At 36.6% G+C, this 18276-nt stretch overlaps 1 long non-coding RNA gene and 1 pseudogene across 2 annotated transcripts; one reads left to right on the top strand and one right to left on the bottom strand.

Moving 5' to 3' along the window:
* The first annotated feature begins 15 nt into the window (after positions 1-15).
* On the top strand, positions 16-12903 carry LOC103720205 (protein argonaute 10-like; annotated as a pseudogene). Its single transcript, XR_015986967.2, has 12 exons — positions 16-208; positions 342-441; positions 534-640; positions 809-944; positions 1045-1153; positions 1270-1380; positions 1524-1595; positions 2945-3082; positions 3169-3311; positions 3589-3651; positions 7159-7222; positions 11903-12903. The product of XR_015986967.2 is annotated as a protein argonaute 10-like (transcript).
* A 1030-nt stretch (positions 12904-13933) lies between these two features.
* Positions 13934-18200, bottom strand: LOC113463592 (uncharacterized). Its single transcript, XR_003388080.3, has 2 exons — positions 17584-18200; positions 13934-17479 (listed from the first exon to the last, which is right to left on the bottom strand). It is a non-coding gene; the product is annotated as an uncharacterized LOC113463592 (long non-coding RNA).
* Positions 18201-18276: the final 76 nt, after the last annotated feature.

The raw sequence follows: 18276 nt of genomic DNA, 5'->3' as shown, positions 1-18276 counted from the left end.
ATACTTCTTCTTTAAGTACAATGAGTGATTGGGCTCTTCATATAACCTACTATGTACGTAATTATGCACATTAGGTACTATTCCGTTGGAAGATCTTTCTTTTCTCCCGAAATTAGGACACCACAAAGGCTCAGTGATGGTTTGGAGTCATGGCGTGGGTTTTACCAGAGTATAAGGCCTACCCAGATGGGGTTGTCCCTAAATATTGGTATATCTGCCTAAAATTCAATTCCTGTATGATTAAATGATGTTGATATGTTAATCCATGCTTTAGAAAGGAGGCTTTGGAAGCTCTGTGACTCCTCTTTTCAAATGCTTTTTGTTCCATTTTTGTTCTTTAGACATGTCTACAGCAGCATTTATTGAACCTCTGAGTTTGTGGCTCAGCTCCTGGGAAAGAATGCATTGTTGAGGCCATTTTCTGATTCCAGTCATGTTAAGGTATGAGTTTGTTTATACAATGTTAGATACGAGTAATTTCCTTTACGCATGTTAGTTAACCCTCTTTACTATTCAATGTTAATATTCACCAGGTTAAGAAAGCACTTAGAGGAGTCAAAGTTGAAGTAACACACAGAGGACATGTGCGACGGAAGTACCGGCTATCTGGGTTAACATCACAACCTACTAGGGAACTCATGTAAAATTTCAGACCAGATAACTCAACATAGCTTGATTGTATTATCTTCTCAACTCCTATCAATTGTAATGTTTGTTTTCAGCCAAGTTTGAGGGATCTTGATGCCAGTCTGGTCGTATCAAATGGTATTGCAGCGACTAAATGCTTTGTTACGGTTCAACTTTGTAGGTTTCCAGTTGATGACCAGTGCATGAAGTCAGTCATTGATTACTTCAAGGACATGTATGGATTCACCATCCAATATACCCATCTTCCTTGCCTTCAAGTGGGAAACCAGAAAAAGGCTAACTATTTGCCAATGGAGGTGAAAGGCTTATATTATGATGTCAGACTGATTCAGTAGGTACCCTTTAGGTTATGTTGGTCATATTGAAAAAGTCATTTGTTGACATCCAACTTTACAGGCATGTAACATCTTGGGAGGACAAAGGTATACCAAAAGACTGAATGAAAAGCAAATCACTGCTCTGCTGAAAGTCCAACACCAAAGGCCAAAGGATAGACATTTTGCAGGTGCTCTATTGACCACGTACCAAACATTTGTCTGCCTGGATGTGTTTTATTAATTAAGTGCTTGTTTTCTTGATATGCATGTACCATTGAGCCTCATATACTAATGTCATGTGCAGACAGTTCAACATAATGTCTACAATCAAGATCTGTATGCAAAGGAGTTTGGGATCAAAATCAGTGAGAAGCTAGTTTCTGTTGAGGCTCAAGTTCTTCCTGCACCTTGGGTGGTGCTTAAGTTCGCACTGCTTATGATTATTATTCTTATATTGTTGTTATCATTATTATCATTATTCATTACTGTTATCATTATTAGTGATCTTTTATCACTTTTTTACCTGTCTCTTTCTGCTTTTGTGTTATCTTTTCATAGTTGAAATATCATGACACTGGGAAGGAGAAAGAATATTTGCCTTATGTTGGTCAGTGGAATATGATGAACAAGGTACTTCCATTCTGCTTATTTCCTTTTCCATTTGAGAAAAAAAAAAAAAATCACAACCAAGTCTTTGCACTTTAACGGATAGCTTAATTCTTATTCCCTGATGTTGCATCTCTGAATTCAATTTGATATGTCATTCTTAACTACTGACTGATTTTTTAAGTCTGGGTTTCATGTTGGTTTCCATATAGAAAATGGTAAATGGAAGCTAGGTAACTTGATGGGCATGCATTAACTTTTCTTGTATTGTCCAAGAGAGAGTAGCACACAACTTTTGCAATGAACTGGCTCATATGTGTCAAGTCTCAGGCATGGCAATCTTATTATGTTTAAATATTTTGTTCTACCTTGTGTTAAAAATGACAGTTATCTTATGATTGTTATTTTGTCATTATTATTATATTTTTATTTTGCAGGAATTCAATCCTGAACCTGTAATTCCAATATATTCAGCCAGGTCTGAACATGTTGAGAAGGCTCTGAAGCATGTCTATCATGCATCAATCAAACTCAAAGGGAAGGAATTGGAATTACTAGTAGCTATTTTACCCGACAATAATGGCTCTTTGTATGGTATACTCTGCATGTCCTTTACTTGATCCCACTGTATAAATTTACATTTTGAGTCAAATGGTCATTGTCTTACATTTCCAAGGGATCTCAAGTGGATCTTTGAGACAGATCTGGGGTTAATATCACAATGCTGTCTCACAAAGCATGTTTCCAGGATAAGCAAACAGTATCTTGCCAATGCCTCCCTGAAAATCAATGTGAAGGTTAAAAAGAGACATCCTAATTTAAAGTGCCTTGATAAATATAGATGTATGTTTACTTGTTCATGGTTATTATATTTGAATTCTTCCAAGTTCTTTAAACTTTAAAGATGAGATATTTGTCATTTTACCTGACCATTTGCTGTCCTCTTTATGCCTCCTGCTGTTTAATGTATATTGTTGATGTATCCAACTATCTACTGATATCAGAAAGTATATCATTTTATGAAAGACACAATGGTATTCTTGTTGACATTGTTTTCTTCTTCGTTTTGCATGCTGAAAAAGCTCAAATATTGCCTCGCCTAAAAAATCAGGGTCATGTTCCAAGGGTCATATACACTGGTATATTGGCTATCATGCTGATAGATGTATGCATTAACTTCTATCTTCAAGTGATTTTCAATTAGGCAACACGCTAACCATCTGAAACCAAGAAAATTAAATCCTGGAGAGTTTAATAACTTATATAAAATTATAAAAACTATGATGATTTGACCTTTCTTTTGCTCAAGTTATTTTAAGTGTCCAACTTATAGAAAAAACAGGATTATACAACAAATATATGATGTTTTTCAGATGGGAGGAAGAAATACTGTTCTTATGGATGCAATCAGTTGGACAATACCATTAGTCAGTGATACACTGACTATAATATTTGGAGCAGATGTGACACACCCAGAAAATGGAGAAGACTCCAGCCCTTCAATTGCTGCTGTACCGAGAAATTTATGAATTGTTAGATAACTTCCATAATATTTGTTCAAGATCTCAAATGTCAACAGGTCATTTCCTTGTTGTAGGTAGTAGCTTCTCAAGACTGGCCTGAAATTACAAAATATGCCGGCCTGGATTGTGCTCAGGCTCACAGGCAGGAACTTATACAAGATTTATGTAAGACATGGCATGATCCTGTCCGGGGCACAGTTAGTGGAGGCATGATTCGGTATGTAGGTTTTCTTGTCCAAGATAGATTCATATAGGTTCAGTTAAAGTACACCATATTACATGTCCTTGTTGAAGTATCTTTACAGGGAGGTGATATAATTTTAATTAGTATGATTTGGTAACACCAGCTTTGCTGGTTCGACCCAACATTACTTGAAGTTTTTTTTTTTCCTTTTCTTTAGCATAACTGCTTTAGGACTTTCTTCCCTTTATGCTAAAATTCCAGCAGAAGTTTATCTTTCTTCTGATAAATGCTTTCTTTTTATATACCACAGGGATCTCTTAATATCCTTTAGGAAGGCTACTGGGCAAAAGCCATTGAGGATCATATTTTACAGGTCATCATACATTTTTCAGCATGTGTAGATTTAAATGTAAGCATTATATTGAGAAGTAAATCATATGATCCAACTTCTAGATACAAACTACTTATGATTAACTGTTTGTCCGTTACCACTTTTCTGAGGTTTAATGGAGAATCGATTTTCAAGGTATTTCTTTACTTGCATATAGCCTTTTGATCAACATATGGTCGATTTCAATGTGAGGCATCTAGTTGATCAATTTGAAGTTAATCCATATCTTTCTCGGCAAGGTTCGCTATCTCGGTATCAGACCCGTATTGATACCATTCTATTACAGTATCGACATGCGGCATGATATGAGATGTACCGAGTGTCGGTATGGTATGAAACTGCTTACCGATTTGCTACCGATATGGTACATCCAGTACGGTACAGCAGTACTGTACCAAACCGACGATACGGCGAACCTTACTCTTTGGTATGGTCTCAAGTCTCATCATTGGGCTCTTACTAGTACCCTTCTTAGGAAGGTTTTCAGCCTTGTATTAGGCCCCATTTTAGTACCTTACAGGTATGATAAGATACACCCCAATACGAACACATGGCACATTATTGAAATTGGCATAGCACCTATACTATTTGCTGATACGAGGGTGTACCAAGTCCATGTACTGTACCAGGCAGTATGGTATTGCCCGTATTGTGGGTCGGTGCTCAAAACCTTGCTCCTAACAGTCTTAGGAATATAAATGTGAAAAAATACTGCACTGCATATATTGAAACCAATGATCAATTCTTAACGGATTCAAAAAATCGGCCATGGTGTGATAGTCCAAATATGTAAGATTATGACAAAGGCATAGATCATCAATTATGGCACATTTATTTAATACATGATCGGACCATTAATGCATCTAGATACTACAATTTTATATATTCTTGCATACAGACCACGCCATAGAACTTAAGACCCTTCCACATCCCTTCTTATAATCATGATGATCATAGATCAAGAGTTTGGTAGATAGTAAACAAATCATATTGCAATGTCAATCTTTATGAAAAAGAAAAAGTGCCATTGAGAGGATAGGCATAGAAGTCTTGTATTAATTGACTATGAGATGTGCATTGTGTGCCTAGTTAGATCATTAAAAAAAAAACTAGCCTTTCTGTTGGGTAATTGGCTAACAAGTATAATGAATCAGAAGTGTCCAAAAGGTGTGGTAAACCCGTTTCGTGCTGATCCAATGCATACCGAACCAAGAAGAAGGAGAGGGACTGGGGGAGAGGAAGGAGAGGGAGAAGGGAGAGAGAGGGGCCCATGGAGAGGGGGAGTGGGAGAAGGATGGAGGAAGAGAGAGAGAGGGAAGGACGGAGGGAGGGTGAAAGAGAAGGAGAGAGAGAAAGGGGTAAAAGGAGGTTGATGATCGTTGCCAGAGAGGGGGGGGGGAGGTAGAAGAGAGAGGGTGACTTACCTCATCAGCGATGGCTAGCGCCGAAAGAGAAAGAGCAGCTCAAAGGAGCGAGGGCATAATTGGGACTTTGAGACTAGGGCAAGATCGAGATTTGAGAGAACCCATCAAGGAGGGAGGGAAAGAGAATAGGGGGAAGGGGGCCTTACCTTGTCAGTGGTTAGTGGAGAGAGAGAGAGAGAGAGCAGCTCGAAAAAGCTAGGGCACAATCGGTCTTCGAAAGATCATTGGGGGGGGACAAGGGGAAGAGTTTTATCGCCAAACCATCCCGGTTGGTGTCGATTCAACGTTCCCTAGTCCAAAGTGACATCTAGTTTAGAGATAGTATGACAGACAAACACCTTCAGCTATAATGTGAGACACCCCCAATACTTTGCTAATATTAGAGCATGTGATGGTTTCTCTTGGTTTCTTTTGAGATGAGATCATCAGTCTCTTTGAAAGAATATGAGCTAATAGTGGAGTATTATTAGTAGGATCATCAACCTTGAAACTTAACCATGAAGGGTACACAATTATCAAACTGGCCACTAGTGTGAACAACATATACAATGTTGTGATATATTTGTCGAGTGAAGAACCATATCATGCTTCATCAATCTGGGGACAAATCTTATTTACGTACATTCATTTAGCAATTGATGAGGTTGAAGAACCCAATGCTCCTAAATGGTGGTGGCTTGTCATCTTGGACATCAAGCTACTTAATACTTGGATTTTCACTTGTAACATGTATAAATAGTCAGATCCAACTGGAAAAGAAGATCATGGGAAGGTACAAGATGACACATCCTGTGCACAGTATAGCAACTCATTCAGTGAGCAAGACCGTCCAGTGCATTGGAGGTGAGTGCAGAGGGGATGAACAAAAAGAACATTGTAACATAGAAGATTAGGTAAATATCAAATAATTTCTTTACAACATGTTTTATATTGAGCATTTAGTGACAAAGAATCACTTGTGTTTCAAAAAGCAATGAGCTTTCGTCCTTAATTTGAATGATAACCTGATCTAGTTAGATGTTTGCGATAGATTAGTGCCTCATGAATTCAGAGCATTCTGAAAAGAATATACCTCATCAACCAATCAACAATAAAGAAAACATGAAAGGCTGAAGAGGACATGATTAAAGGTTATGAAATATCTTCTTGAGGAAAGTGATGCAAAGAACCTACTTTGAATGCGATCCACAAAAAGGCAGACAAAAAAGCAGCCAGAACTAGCATCCCAAAGAATCAAAAAATTGTGAAGACTCAATGAAGAAGATGTGAAGTTTTTTTTTTTTTTTTTTTTTTTGTGTGTGTGTGTGTGGGGGGGATCCTTGTGGTTGTACAGATGAAATGATGCAAGAAGAGCTGAATCCAACTCAAACTTGATAAATGAAATCTTAGGGCTTCAAACTGGCTTCGTTTGCTCATGACTGGCCCTAAGGTGCCTGTGGGAGGAAGAATTCCAAATTAGGATTAGATGACCTATAGAAATTGGCGCCATTGCAGAGCACCAATGCAGTGACAAATAAATGAAAAGAACAAAATATTTATTAAGAACAAGGGAGTCTCAACTGGAGAGCATGATAACATCACAATGATGTGTGTGTGTGTGTTGGGGGGGGGGGGGGGGGTTGTGTGTGTTGGGGGGGGGGGTGGTGGGGGACCTTGAGGCTTTGTGATTATGATGAACTTTGCAGCAACCTGTGGCAATCAGGATGCTAGATTTCATCAACAATTGGCTAAGCCTAGGCACCTACAGCATCACGTGTTAAAAATTGATGGGATGTCTGCATTTAACTCAGAGGTAATAGGCATGGCAATTTCTTCTGGTGAGTCACCTAAGGTATTGCAACCAGCTAGGCAAGACAATTTCAAACTCTGAAGGTACCTAATGAACAATTGCTGTGAATCCATAGGGGCAATTCAACAAATATACACAGGGCATAGTCTCTCATGTTTGGGACATATATGAAATGCATGATAATGCAGTGTATGTACATATATGCAACAACTATATGATTAATATTTAAACAATTAATAAACATATTCACATAATTATGCATATTTTTGCTTTCAGGAATGTTGTGAGTGAAAAGCAATTTTACCAAGTTTTGCTCTATGCGCTAGATGCAATCCGGAAGGTCAGTAAAATTTTGCATATTTTTTCTTTAATGGTCAAACATAGATATATAGGTCAGAAGTTCCAATAACCTAAGTAAGATCATGCATGATTATATGCAGGCTTGTGCCTCTCTTGAACCGAATTATCAACCAGCAGTGACTTGTATTGTGGTCCAAAAAAGGCTTCATACAAAACCCTTTGCGAACAATCACAAGGATCGAGCTAGCACTGACAATAGTGGAAATATTTTACCTGGCACATTCTTAAGTTAAGCTATGTAGACTTTAAGGTAGATTTGTTTGGAGATTTTTCTGATATAGGTCTTTTTTTTGTTTTTTTTTCAGTCATGATTGTTTATTCTAAAATCTGTCATCCAACAGAATTTGACTTCTATTTATGTAGCCATGCTGGAATTCAGGTGATCTTACTATTATTTGAAACATCAACCATAAATTTATCTATGATTAGCTGAAGCAGTGCATAGGATTGAGAACAAGATATACTACAGTTAAATCACATCAAACTCAGTTTAGACTCAGGAAAATGGAAGACAATTAAATACCACTGCACATAATAATCACATGAGTTCAGAAATAAACATGCAAAATGTGATTTGCCGGCATCATGATCTGGAACCAACCTTCAGGCAGCAAGTTGTCTAACTCTAAACTGTTTTTCTAGTAAATATGATGATATGTTATGTGACATATCACCAATGCTACGTACCAATACATATTAAGCTTGATGGAGGGAATTGATTCAGTAAAACAAGCATATATTTAACATATAGTACCATAACTGACATAATGACTTAAACTCATGCAAACCTTCAAAATTACCAAATAGGATATACATCTCACGATGCACAATTCAGTAGAGCTCCTTTAGAAAAGGGTTATTCTTATTGTTGAGGAAAACAACATTCTGCAAAGAAAAGGCATTAAAAATGTTTATCTCTATGCTTATAACTGAACATTCTGTCTTGTTTGACAGCACTATGAATTTGAGTTGTTCATCTAATTACTATCTCTATTTCTTCTTGAATCATAGCTTGGGAGATGCTACTTGGAAGTGTTTCTCAAGTCCAGCCTATGGCTTTCTTTGCAAAAAACATTCTTTAACTATGTTCTTTAACTATGCTACTTGTTAAAGGTTGTTAAAGATGAATTTGGATAGAGAAGCAACAATAGAAAAAAAAGATTTCATGCATGGTATGCTGTACCATACCGAACCGGGCGATATAGGGCATATCGCACCATACCTGGTTGGGTACCAGTACATGGTACCGAGGGGGATACCAACACTTAGTACGCCAAACCAGCCCTATACCATACCGTACCGACAGTGATCGCATGGCATCAGTATGGGGCCCGGTACTGAAACAACGTACCTTGATTTCATGCAAAACTAATATCTTATGAAAAAAATCGCATTGTAATGAGGATGTATCTTTAACTTTTAAAATTTATAAACAAGTTCCTAGGAGACATTGTTCAAGCAAAGTAAACGTGGAAGTTTCTCCTTAGAGAGAGAGAGAGAGAGAAGGAAAACAAGCTTAGAGTGGTTGGCTAAGACTAATCAGGTGATTGGTTGCAAATGGGACTCTTAGTCGGAAGAAAACCCATAAAGGTTGAAAGTGGAGTTGCACATGGATTGTATCATAACTATAAAGATAACCATGAAATGTTGTTTCGACCATCTTAGTTGAACATCAATAGTATCAGTGACCAAAAAAGCGGAAGGACTTTGTACTAATATATTTCAAAAATAAGCCAGAGTGATGCTTGGGTTAATTCAAGAAAATTAGTGCGGACATGTAGAGTATTCCAGAAAGCAGCTAGATCTGTAAATCAAGGAACCTTCTTGTGAAACACAAATTAAAATTGCATGGTGCAGATATTTTTTCTAGAAAATCTGTGTCCAATAGGCAGTTGGATAAAGCATTCTTTGAGGAGATGTAGGATTCAGATTCATCTGAAAGAACTAATTCAAGCTATACCCTATATATATGATAGAATGAACAGCACTAGGTGAAGGCTCAAGAAGATGAAGGAGAGAGATATTAGTTGAGGGTTTGTGCAAATAAAGAGATGAGCAGACGAGCATTAAGCCCTAATCCATGGAGTCTCTATGGTCATTAATATACTACGCTAAAAGCTTCTTTCAGTTATCTTCTTTTTTCCATTATTATTTGATATTTCTTTTGGTGTTATCTCTTGGTTTAATACCTTTATAATCCTATTGCAAGATAGCTTTTACTTTCTAGAATAATGGGATTTACTTTAAAAATTAAAAAGTTGTCTCACTTCAAATTGTTATGCAGTATATTTTTAAACAATCAACTTAAAATAGAACTCTTTAGACCTGACAGTATGCTGTACCGGTCGGTACCGGACGTACCGTACTAGTACCCAAAACCGGTACGCCAGTGTTGGTACGTCTGGCATACCGCATACCATACCATACCGACACTCGGTACGCTTATCTATTGCGGCACCGGTACGGAGTCCGATATCGGTATGGCGAATCTTGCTTGACGTATTGTATTTTTAGTTTAATAAAAGAAACAAACCAGAACATAAGCAATGAGTATCCACTACCAAATCAAGAGTTTTGTTTTGTGAATTTATTTTATTGAATTTTGCATAATTTTCTACTAAAATTTCATGTTATCAATTTTGAATTTTGAAAAACGTTATAGATCTATATAGATGCTTTTAAGAACTTCTCCCATGTAGAAAGAGGGGGCAGTCTGGAAGTTCCAGATTTGTACTCGTTTTTTTTTTTTTTTTTGCTCAAAAAAGATTCATACTAGTCTGCAAGTTGTGACAAATTTATAAGGGTATACCGACTAGCAAAAAGGTTCAATTAGCAAAGCTATTTTTTCTGTTTCTGATGGATTACTCCTGTTGCTAGAGATGATATCCACTAGGTTGTGCTTAGATTGTCAGAAATTCAAGATCACTTTTATTTTTACCTTTTTCAGTGGGCCCACTCATCAATCTGCAGAAAGCTGATTAAGTTGAAAGGTTATCATAAAGTTTTCTAAGTACTTGATGGACAATTTACCCCCAAAGTTAATCCTGATCGCCGGCTAACTATAATTAATGCACCCTGATTAAGAAGATTAAAAATTGAGTCTGTACTTAGCTAATGGTTAGATCTGAATGTTTGTCAGGCTTTTCCTAGATTATTGCAATGGCGAAGAGAATTTTTTCTGAGTGCAACACATTTATTCTCTTGTTCATAGTTGATTGGTGCTTATAGTTCTTATGGATCTTTGACTTATTTTCTTGACACTAAACAATTCGGATATGCTCCTCACCAGTGTTCTGGACCTTGACACTCTCTGAGTTGCATTACTAGTAGATGCCTCATTACTATTATCCATTTTATTATAATCTCTCAGAAAATACAAAGTGGAGCTTCTCACCAACTCCAGTCGACTACATTAAGAATCTATCAAGCATCTAGAGCCTTTGGACCTGTGACACTCTAAACAAACCTTGACACTAAACATACCTATAGGCTATAGTTCTTACGGATCTTTGACTTATTTTCTGAACATATTCAGATATGCTCCTTGCCGGTGTTTTGGAGTGACACTCTGAGTTGCATTACTAGTAGATGCCTCGGAACTGTTATTCATTTTATTATAATCTCTCAAAACATACAGAGGATTTAGAGCTTCTAACCAACTCCAATTGACTACATTAAAAACCTATCAAGCATCTAGACTCTTTGTTATAATTAATCATTCTCAAGAACTCTAAATCATACATGACCATGTCCAGAGACAAGTGCTTAACAAAAAAATTTGTCTCTTTTTCTTCCACAATAGCAGCCTAATGCCACTTGAATACCCACTGGAGGCCATCAACTGGTTGACGGTAGCCTGGACCACCAAATAGATTTTAGGCTATTTTCATAACCACCTTTAAGAGTTACTAACTTACTATACTATGTAATACTAGTATAAGTCAGATACTCGGATCTTTTTGAACTGGTTACTAAGAAACCTCTTACCTGAACCATTGACAGGCTCATTTGGGGTCTTTCTGGAGGCATACAGTTATCCTTGTTAACTATAATGATCATAATATTGCAGTAGGTATTGAGATAAGCCATGGGAACTGAGAATGGCATGGAACACATCACTGTAACCAAATATAATCCTGGACTACAGGAAATTCAAAACCCACAAGTCTAGAACAGCACACATGGATTTGTGGCAAGCTAGAAAATATGCAGAGGTTGAATTGATGAGAGACTATGCTATCACGAGCATCAAGTATTTGGCTTACTTTATGCGAAGTCAAAGATAGTTATGTGGATTCTCAGTAGTCATGCACAAGGATGAATGAGGGATGGACTAAGATATTGTGCATCACAGTTTAGTACAAACATATACTGAACAAGCATGAAATTTACCTTGCAGTTATAAAGTTGACTTCATAATACAGCAGAAATATTTGACACTGTCATATATAGCAATACTGTAAATTTGTTAGACACACTCGATACCTTCATGTTGCTATACACAGGTATAAGTAAATGCTGGTAATTATGTCTCGGTGCCTGCTATAATGTAATATTTACATGAAGAGGTACATTAAGCAATATATTCAGACACCTACATGCATCCATTGTAAAAGCAGTACTTTATTAAACCTATTTTATATTATTGTTATTGGGGCAGGGGACAAGTAGGCCACCACATTACCGTGTTCTATGGGATGAAAACAATTTTACAGCAGATGGATTGTAGTCTCTAACAAACAATCTATGTTACACGTAAGTATAATTTCTTTCTCCTTTCTTTCAACTGTTTACCTTATTATTTTGCATTTAATCTCTTGGAAAATTTTTATGTGCTTCATAATTTTCCAGATATGCAAGGTGCACATGATCAGTCTCCGTTGGTATGCCGATCTACTAACTCTGCTTTTAAGTTATTTTTAGCAAGGATTTACTTAAGGTGTGCTACCTTCAAAACAACGAAGGTTCCCATTTGCAAACCAAACTGTCTAGTCAAATACATATGTTCTATCATCCATAGTTTTCATCTTGAGATATTGCCTCAATTTTTCCTTCGATTCTGGATTCAATATCATTGGACTATCAGTGGTTTCCAATAGCTTCAACGAACATCAGGACCTTAAAAACAGGGAATGTCATGATATCGAATCTATTATTTCATATACCAATTTGATTTGTGAATAATCTATAATCATCTGACCAGAATTCATTGTTCTGTTATCCTGTTCATGACCTCTTGGAATCACACTGTTTTTGTACTCAAAATGGTCCTTTTCTTTGCAGTCAACTGTGTAGTTCCTCCAGTGTATTATGCACGCTTAGTGGCCTTCCGAGCCCGACTCTATGTGGAGCCTGATTCCGCGGAGAATGGTGCAGCAAGCAGTGGTGTACGGACCACATGTGCAGCTGGAGACTCTGCGTTAGGACGCTGCCAGCTCTCAAGGAGAACGGGAAGAAGGTGATGTTCTACTGTTAGAGCTTTACAAAGTATTAGGATTCAGGTCATGTATAGAGGAACAACAGCCTCATTGCTAATGGCTGCTCTATGTGGCACTTCTTGTATGATGGTGTGTCAAGTTGGGTAATCCATTTTGAATCAGTGTAAGGTCTCAAGTTCTTGTGTTCTTACTCCTCTATCTGAATTCAGAAGTGTTCATGAAATTTTGGCGGCAATAATTTAGGATGGAAGTGAAAAGAATTTAAGATCTTCGAACACCAACCCATAAGTAGGGTTGAAAAAGGATTGGATGTAGATCTGTATTCATATCTATATTTGTTTTTATTTGACAAATATGGATGTAGATACGGATGTTAGTTGGATACAAAAATTTCTATCTATATTTATTTTAAATAGACATGGATACAAATAGGATATTGAAAGTACAAACATAAATATGGATATAAGTTGGGTAGTTAAATTTTATTATCCCAAAACCAAAGATATTACTAAGTAGAAGGTAAATCAAATTTATAACATGCTGATATGGCCAATTATTTTCTATAAAAATTCATGAGAGATCTATGAGATTAAATGATATTACAATAGAACTGGATATTCGGATACAGAACAAATAGTTGTCTATTTATATTTGTATCCATTTTTTTAACGAAAGCAAATACAGGTATAGATATCAGTTGGATGTACAAATTTGTATCCTAAATAAATTTGGATATGATAACGGATCGAGTGGATATTATGAAGTCCGCTTTTGCACCTATTAATGACTCAGCTGCATTTGTTTGTAGTTTCTTATGGGTGAACTATCTTCAGAAAGTTGTCAGAAGTTCGCCTGTTTGAGGAGTCATGATAACTTACTATATAAATAATGTTGATGCTATTGGGGTGGATATATGGCAGAATCAGGGTTAAGAAGTGATATTCATAGGTACCTACTGCCCTTCTGGAGGCTGGTGCTCCATGAGTGCTGCGTTGTTCTAAGAAAATTTTCTGTCCTTTTTTTTTGAAATGTTAGACATTTTTCAGTCCTCACAACTAGAAACTCCATAAAATTGCTTGTTTCATTTCAAAAGACCAAAGAGTTTATAGGTATACGGATGGAACATATGTATCTGCACCTCTAGGCACTCAGAAACAAGATTGAAACTTGGAAAGAAACCAATAGTGGTCATTTTTATCACGGGAGACCTTGCTAGCATACCATATTTTGGGGTCACTATGCCTTGAACACAAATCCAATGCATAAAAGTTGCACACTTTTCCAACACCATTTGGTATATATGGTTTTGGGCAGTTTCACAAAATATATTTTCTTATTTTATTTTTCAATACCCCCAAGTAGAACAATTCTAGCATACTTTGCCGTCCACAAGCAATTCAACTAATTACGAACACTGTAACCCAGGATTTCACCTAAAAAAGTTAGCCAAAAAAAACAAAAGAAAAATGCTTATGAGACCTTATAGTTTCACAGCTACTTTTTTGTCTCTAGGTATACAATATGAGAAATATATCTAATCTCATTAAAGTATGTCTAGATGATGGAATTTAGCCCTATCCATGAAAACTGTTGGGATATCGTAATATCATTAGCACATCTAAATAATTAGATAAATATCCAACCTCTTACTTTCTCAAAATAATATTTAACTTCTTAGACCACAAAATGATAAAGAAGTGAAGAAAACACTACCATAACAATATTGATCACAATTTATCGAAAAAGTCGAAGAACAAAAATGAAAAAACAAGAAAAATGTGGCGTATATAATCTGGTAATTTTAGTATGGATCAAAATAAATCACTTTTAACTTGGGAACTGAGCAACTAATCAACTAGAAATTTACTTGCAATTTTTCTACAGAGCGAAATATTGTAAGTTTCAAGCAAAATCTGACCAAACTCAGCTCAGTTCTTATTGATACTCTCGAAGTCAGATCCCAACATGAATTACTTAAAATAACGGCTTCTTATCATGCCAAATCTCTTAATTGGCAAATTTCTTAATTGGCCAGGGTTCCACCCATCCTAGTTCTCAAAGAAAAACTAATGACATTGCATCCAAGCATTTGTTTCTTTCCATACTTCATACTAAAAAAGACAACCAAGTCGATGACAATGATATGCCATCATCATGTGGCAATAAAGATGCATTAAGTCATATGATATGTCTAAGGTGTCAAGGCCTACTGAAGATTAATGAAAACGTTTGCCATGGAAGAGTTCAAACACAGTAGGAAGAGTGATGCTTTGGGTATTTGATATACTTTCGCAAGATATGAACTTGAACTTGTTAAGATATTAGAGTCTATCTTACTAAGCAAGCAGGTGGAATAGGTTTAGTAATAACCTTCAGAATCATTGTGTCATAAGGAAGCTATTTCTTGATCTTTTCGTAATAATTTTATTTTTCGAACAAAACCATTAGAGTGTATGATCTTTCATAAGCCGCCTTGTCCTTTTTGAAGTATTTTGTGCTAACAGCTTATCATAATGATTTGAATTAAACATCTGCCCAAATTAGACTGCAACAGCTATCAAAATTCCTTGACATCAAGTGACCTGGGGATGCCCCAGAGTTACATGCATCCCTCCTCTTCTTTGAAGAAGGTTCTGTTTTCAAGTCATGGGAGGTACATCTCCAAATATTTGGACCAGAATAATTTACCTCAGGTGGATCCTCGATCTCTCTCTCTCTCTCTCTCTCTCTCTCTCTCTCTCTCAAAACATTAAGCACAAGACATGTTTCATCGGTAATTGTTATTTTATGTCTGTTAATCTATTTTTTTTTACTCATGTTTTGTTGCATTAGCCTTATGCCATGCTACTAATGAAAATATTAGAAACAAGAGTTTCTAATCAAATTTCTTGCGGCTATTTAAGAAATATACAACTACAACTAGCTCACAGATAACATAAAATTAATAAAACATTATGACTTTAATCTAGCCAACACCTATAAAACAATCTACACGGAGGTTACTAGTGATCCCAGATATATGGTTTACGAATATATCATTTCATGTTTCTACGGCATGTTCAGTAACAAGATCTAGCTTACAAGATCAACATTTCTGACATCACAATATCGAGACACTGGCTACTTATCGGTCAATTTGATGGCTAGCGATAAGAAATTCCTATTTCCTCTCTACCTATCCAAGGATTTTGCTCTCGAGCTAATTCAAATATCATGATCTGAAAAGAAAGAATTGAGAGGGAGGGTGCACGCTACTCAGTCCTAGAAACTTTTTTCCTTTTGTTTTTGAGAACTAGAACAGTGTATGGTGTACTGAATGTTAGAACAATGCATCCATAACTAGGTACGGTAACTTTTTTTTTTTGAAAAAAACATTAAAGATGCTCAAGTTTGCTAATGGTTTAATCCTATTGTCCAAAAAGAATATCACATTCTACTATTTTACCTTCTATCAGGACAACCTGATGTGCAAAAAAGAACAAAACCTATTTCTCCTAGGAAACAAAATTTTCCTGTGTAAATTCTTCATCTAACATTTGCAAGCTTATGTGAAGACAATCAAACATAATTGTAGCTACAATGATAACAACAAAATCTCAGCATCATTAGTTCTCGTCTTTCAATAAATAGATATCATGTTCCAAAGGAGATTCCCTCCCAAAATTAGAAAAACTTTCATCTCCCCTTTCTCTCATGTCTCCTTTTTGGTGTCTCATACAAAACTAGCTGCCCATGTCAACCCCACCACAAAAGGTTTTGGTAGAACAAGTACTGTCTTCAGGATCACCTTTAGAAGACTACAGTGTGAAGTATGCCATTTTGATGTGAAGGTCAGGAAAGATGTCATGTGGTTGGGAGCTTCCTGAGAACAACTCTAAGCAAACCCATGAGTAGCACTCAAGAGAAACCAAGGTGGGTGAGGAATTATGGATGTGTTGGTACCAACAAACCAAAAGGATATCTAGACTTTTTGGCAATTAATGGTGCTTCTAAGCATACAAAAGCAACCAAAGCAACACAAAAGAACCAAAAAAGAGGAAGAAATGAAAGGGTAGAGCTGTTAGGGGGTCAGAAGTAGAAATCTGGATGAAAATGTTCTTTAAGAGAGGAATAAAGACAACTGCACTAAGCTAGAAAATAAGAAAGAAGGAATAGGTTTAATTCATAAAGGAAACTGTTGGTATGAGGGAAAAAAATGTGGCTTAATTTTTTTCAAAAAAAAAAGAGAGTTGATGATTTGATTTAAAATATGACTTGTTTATCATAGGAAAAAAAATGATGCTAGGATACAAAAAAAACATTGCATGCACATAGGGAGGGAAGAAGGGAGGGAGTGTGGGGTGAGGAAGACAGAGAGAAACAGTGTTAGTTCTTCATATACCAGCACTTATTTTCTCTACTTTATCCCCAACTTCGGTATTGCAAACTAAAATTATAGAAAGGTTTTAGCAAATTTAAGCCAATTCAGCTTTGAAAACAGTTAGGATTTCATGAGAGAGATTGTGTTATATGCAAGACTTCATCCATATATCAAATATGCATGAGTATTGTCACAAACACATAGTACATCATCACAAGAACATCGATACGCATGTATAAATGCAATTCTCATTCTTTGCGCATGCATGTACTCATTTGTCCATAAACAACACATGCATCCATGTGCATACATACAATACAAATTTAATAGCAACAACAGAGAAGAGGAGAAAGGATTCTTGCCTCCCAGCACCACGTAATATATATGCCAAGTTGTACATATGGTGACTATTACTACTTGAGGTAGAGTTCAGGCCAATCTTCAAATTAACAGGCTCCAAATGTGAAATATACTAAAGAAACTATAAATATGACAAAGATAGCCAAAAGAAAGCCAGAAGGATATAATAAAACAAAAACTTACATAGAAGGGTGTGTAGCTCCACCACCCGAGGCCAAGGCGGTGCCCTCAACCCGAAAACCCCAGCATCCTCCTCGTATGTTAAGATTCTTCCTAATCCTCCTCGTATAACACAGCTACCAATAGCAAACAACAATCACGACAAGATTAAAGAGTACAAAAAAGATAAAAGAACGGAGATTATAGGCATCCATAAGCTTAAATCAATCAAGTGATTCAAAACCAATAAATATTTCAGTTTATCCCCCAAGGGTTCTTCATGAAACCCTAGTGAGCATGAGGTGGGGATCAGGGTTAGGGTTTTCTTTGTGCTCCCATCAGTAGATGAAACTGCCAGATGATCTGATGGGCTTCTTTTGGAAAAAAAAAAATCAAGATCACAAGGATAGAGGAGAGATCAGATCATGCTGGCAGCTTCAGCAACTTGTGGTGCACCAAGAGAAGCCATGCACTAAATAGAAGGCCTTTGTATAGAAGAAGAGAGGAGAGAGAGAGAGAGAGAGAAGGGAATAGGAAGAGAGAAGCAAAGGATATTGCTCATAAGGGAGAGGCTCTTCCAGAGGGGTCTGGGGGTGAAGAGAGGAGAACTATATAGAAAGAAAGGAGGGAGGTGTGGAAGGGGTTTTACCTTTTTGGTGGTCTTTTGCTACTGGGGGTCTTTGGCATGGTTGAAAGAAGACATGGAATAATTTAAAG

The sequence above is a fragment of the Phoenix dactylifera genome, chromosome 5, assembly GCF_051530095.1.
Source record: "Phoenix dactylifera cultivar Ajwa chromosome 5, Ajwa_hap1_PhDact_Kaust_v1.1, whole genome shotgun sequence".
NCBI classification, from domain to species: domain Eukaryota; kingdom Viridiplantae; phylum Streptophyta; class Magnoliopsida; order Arecales; family Arecaceae; genus Phoenix; species Phoenix dactylifera.
Note: the sequence above shows the minus strand (reverse complement) of the source record. Positions and strands in the feature narration are given on the sequence as shown.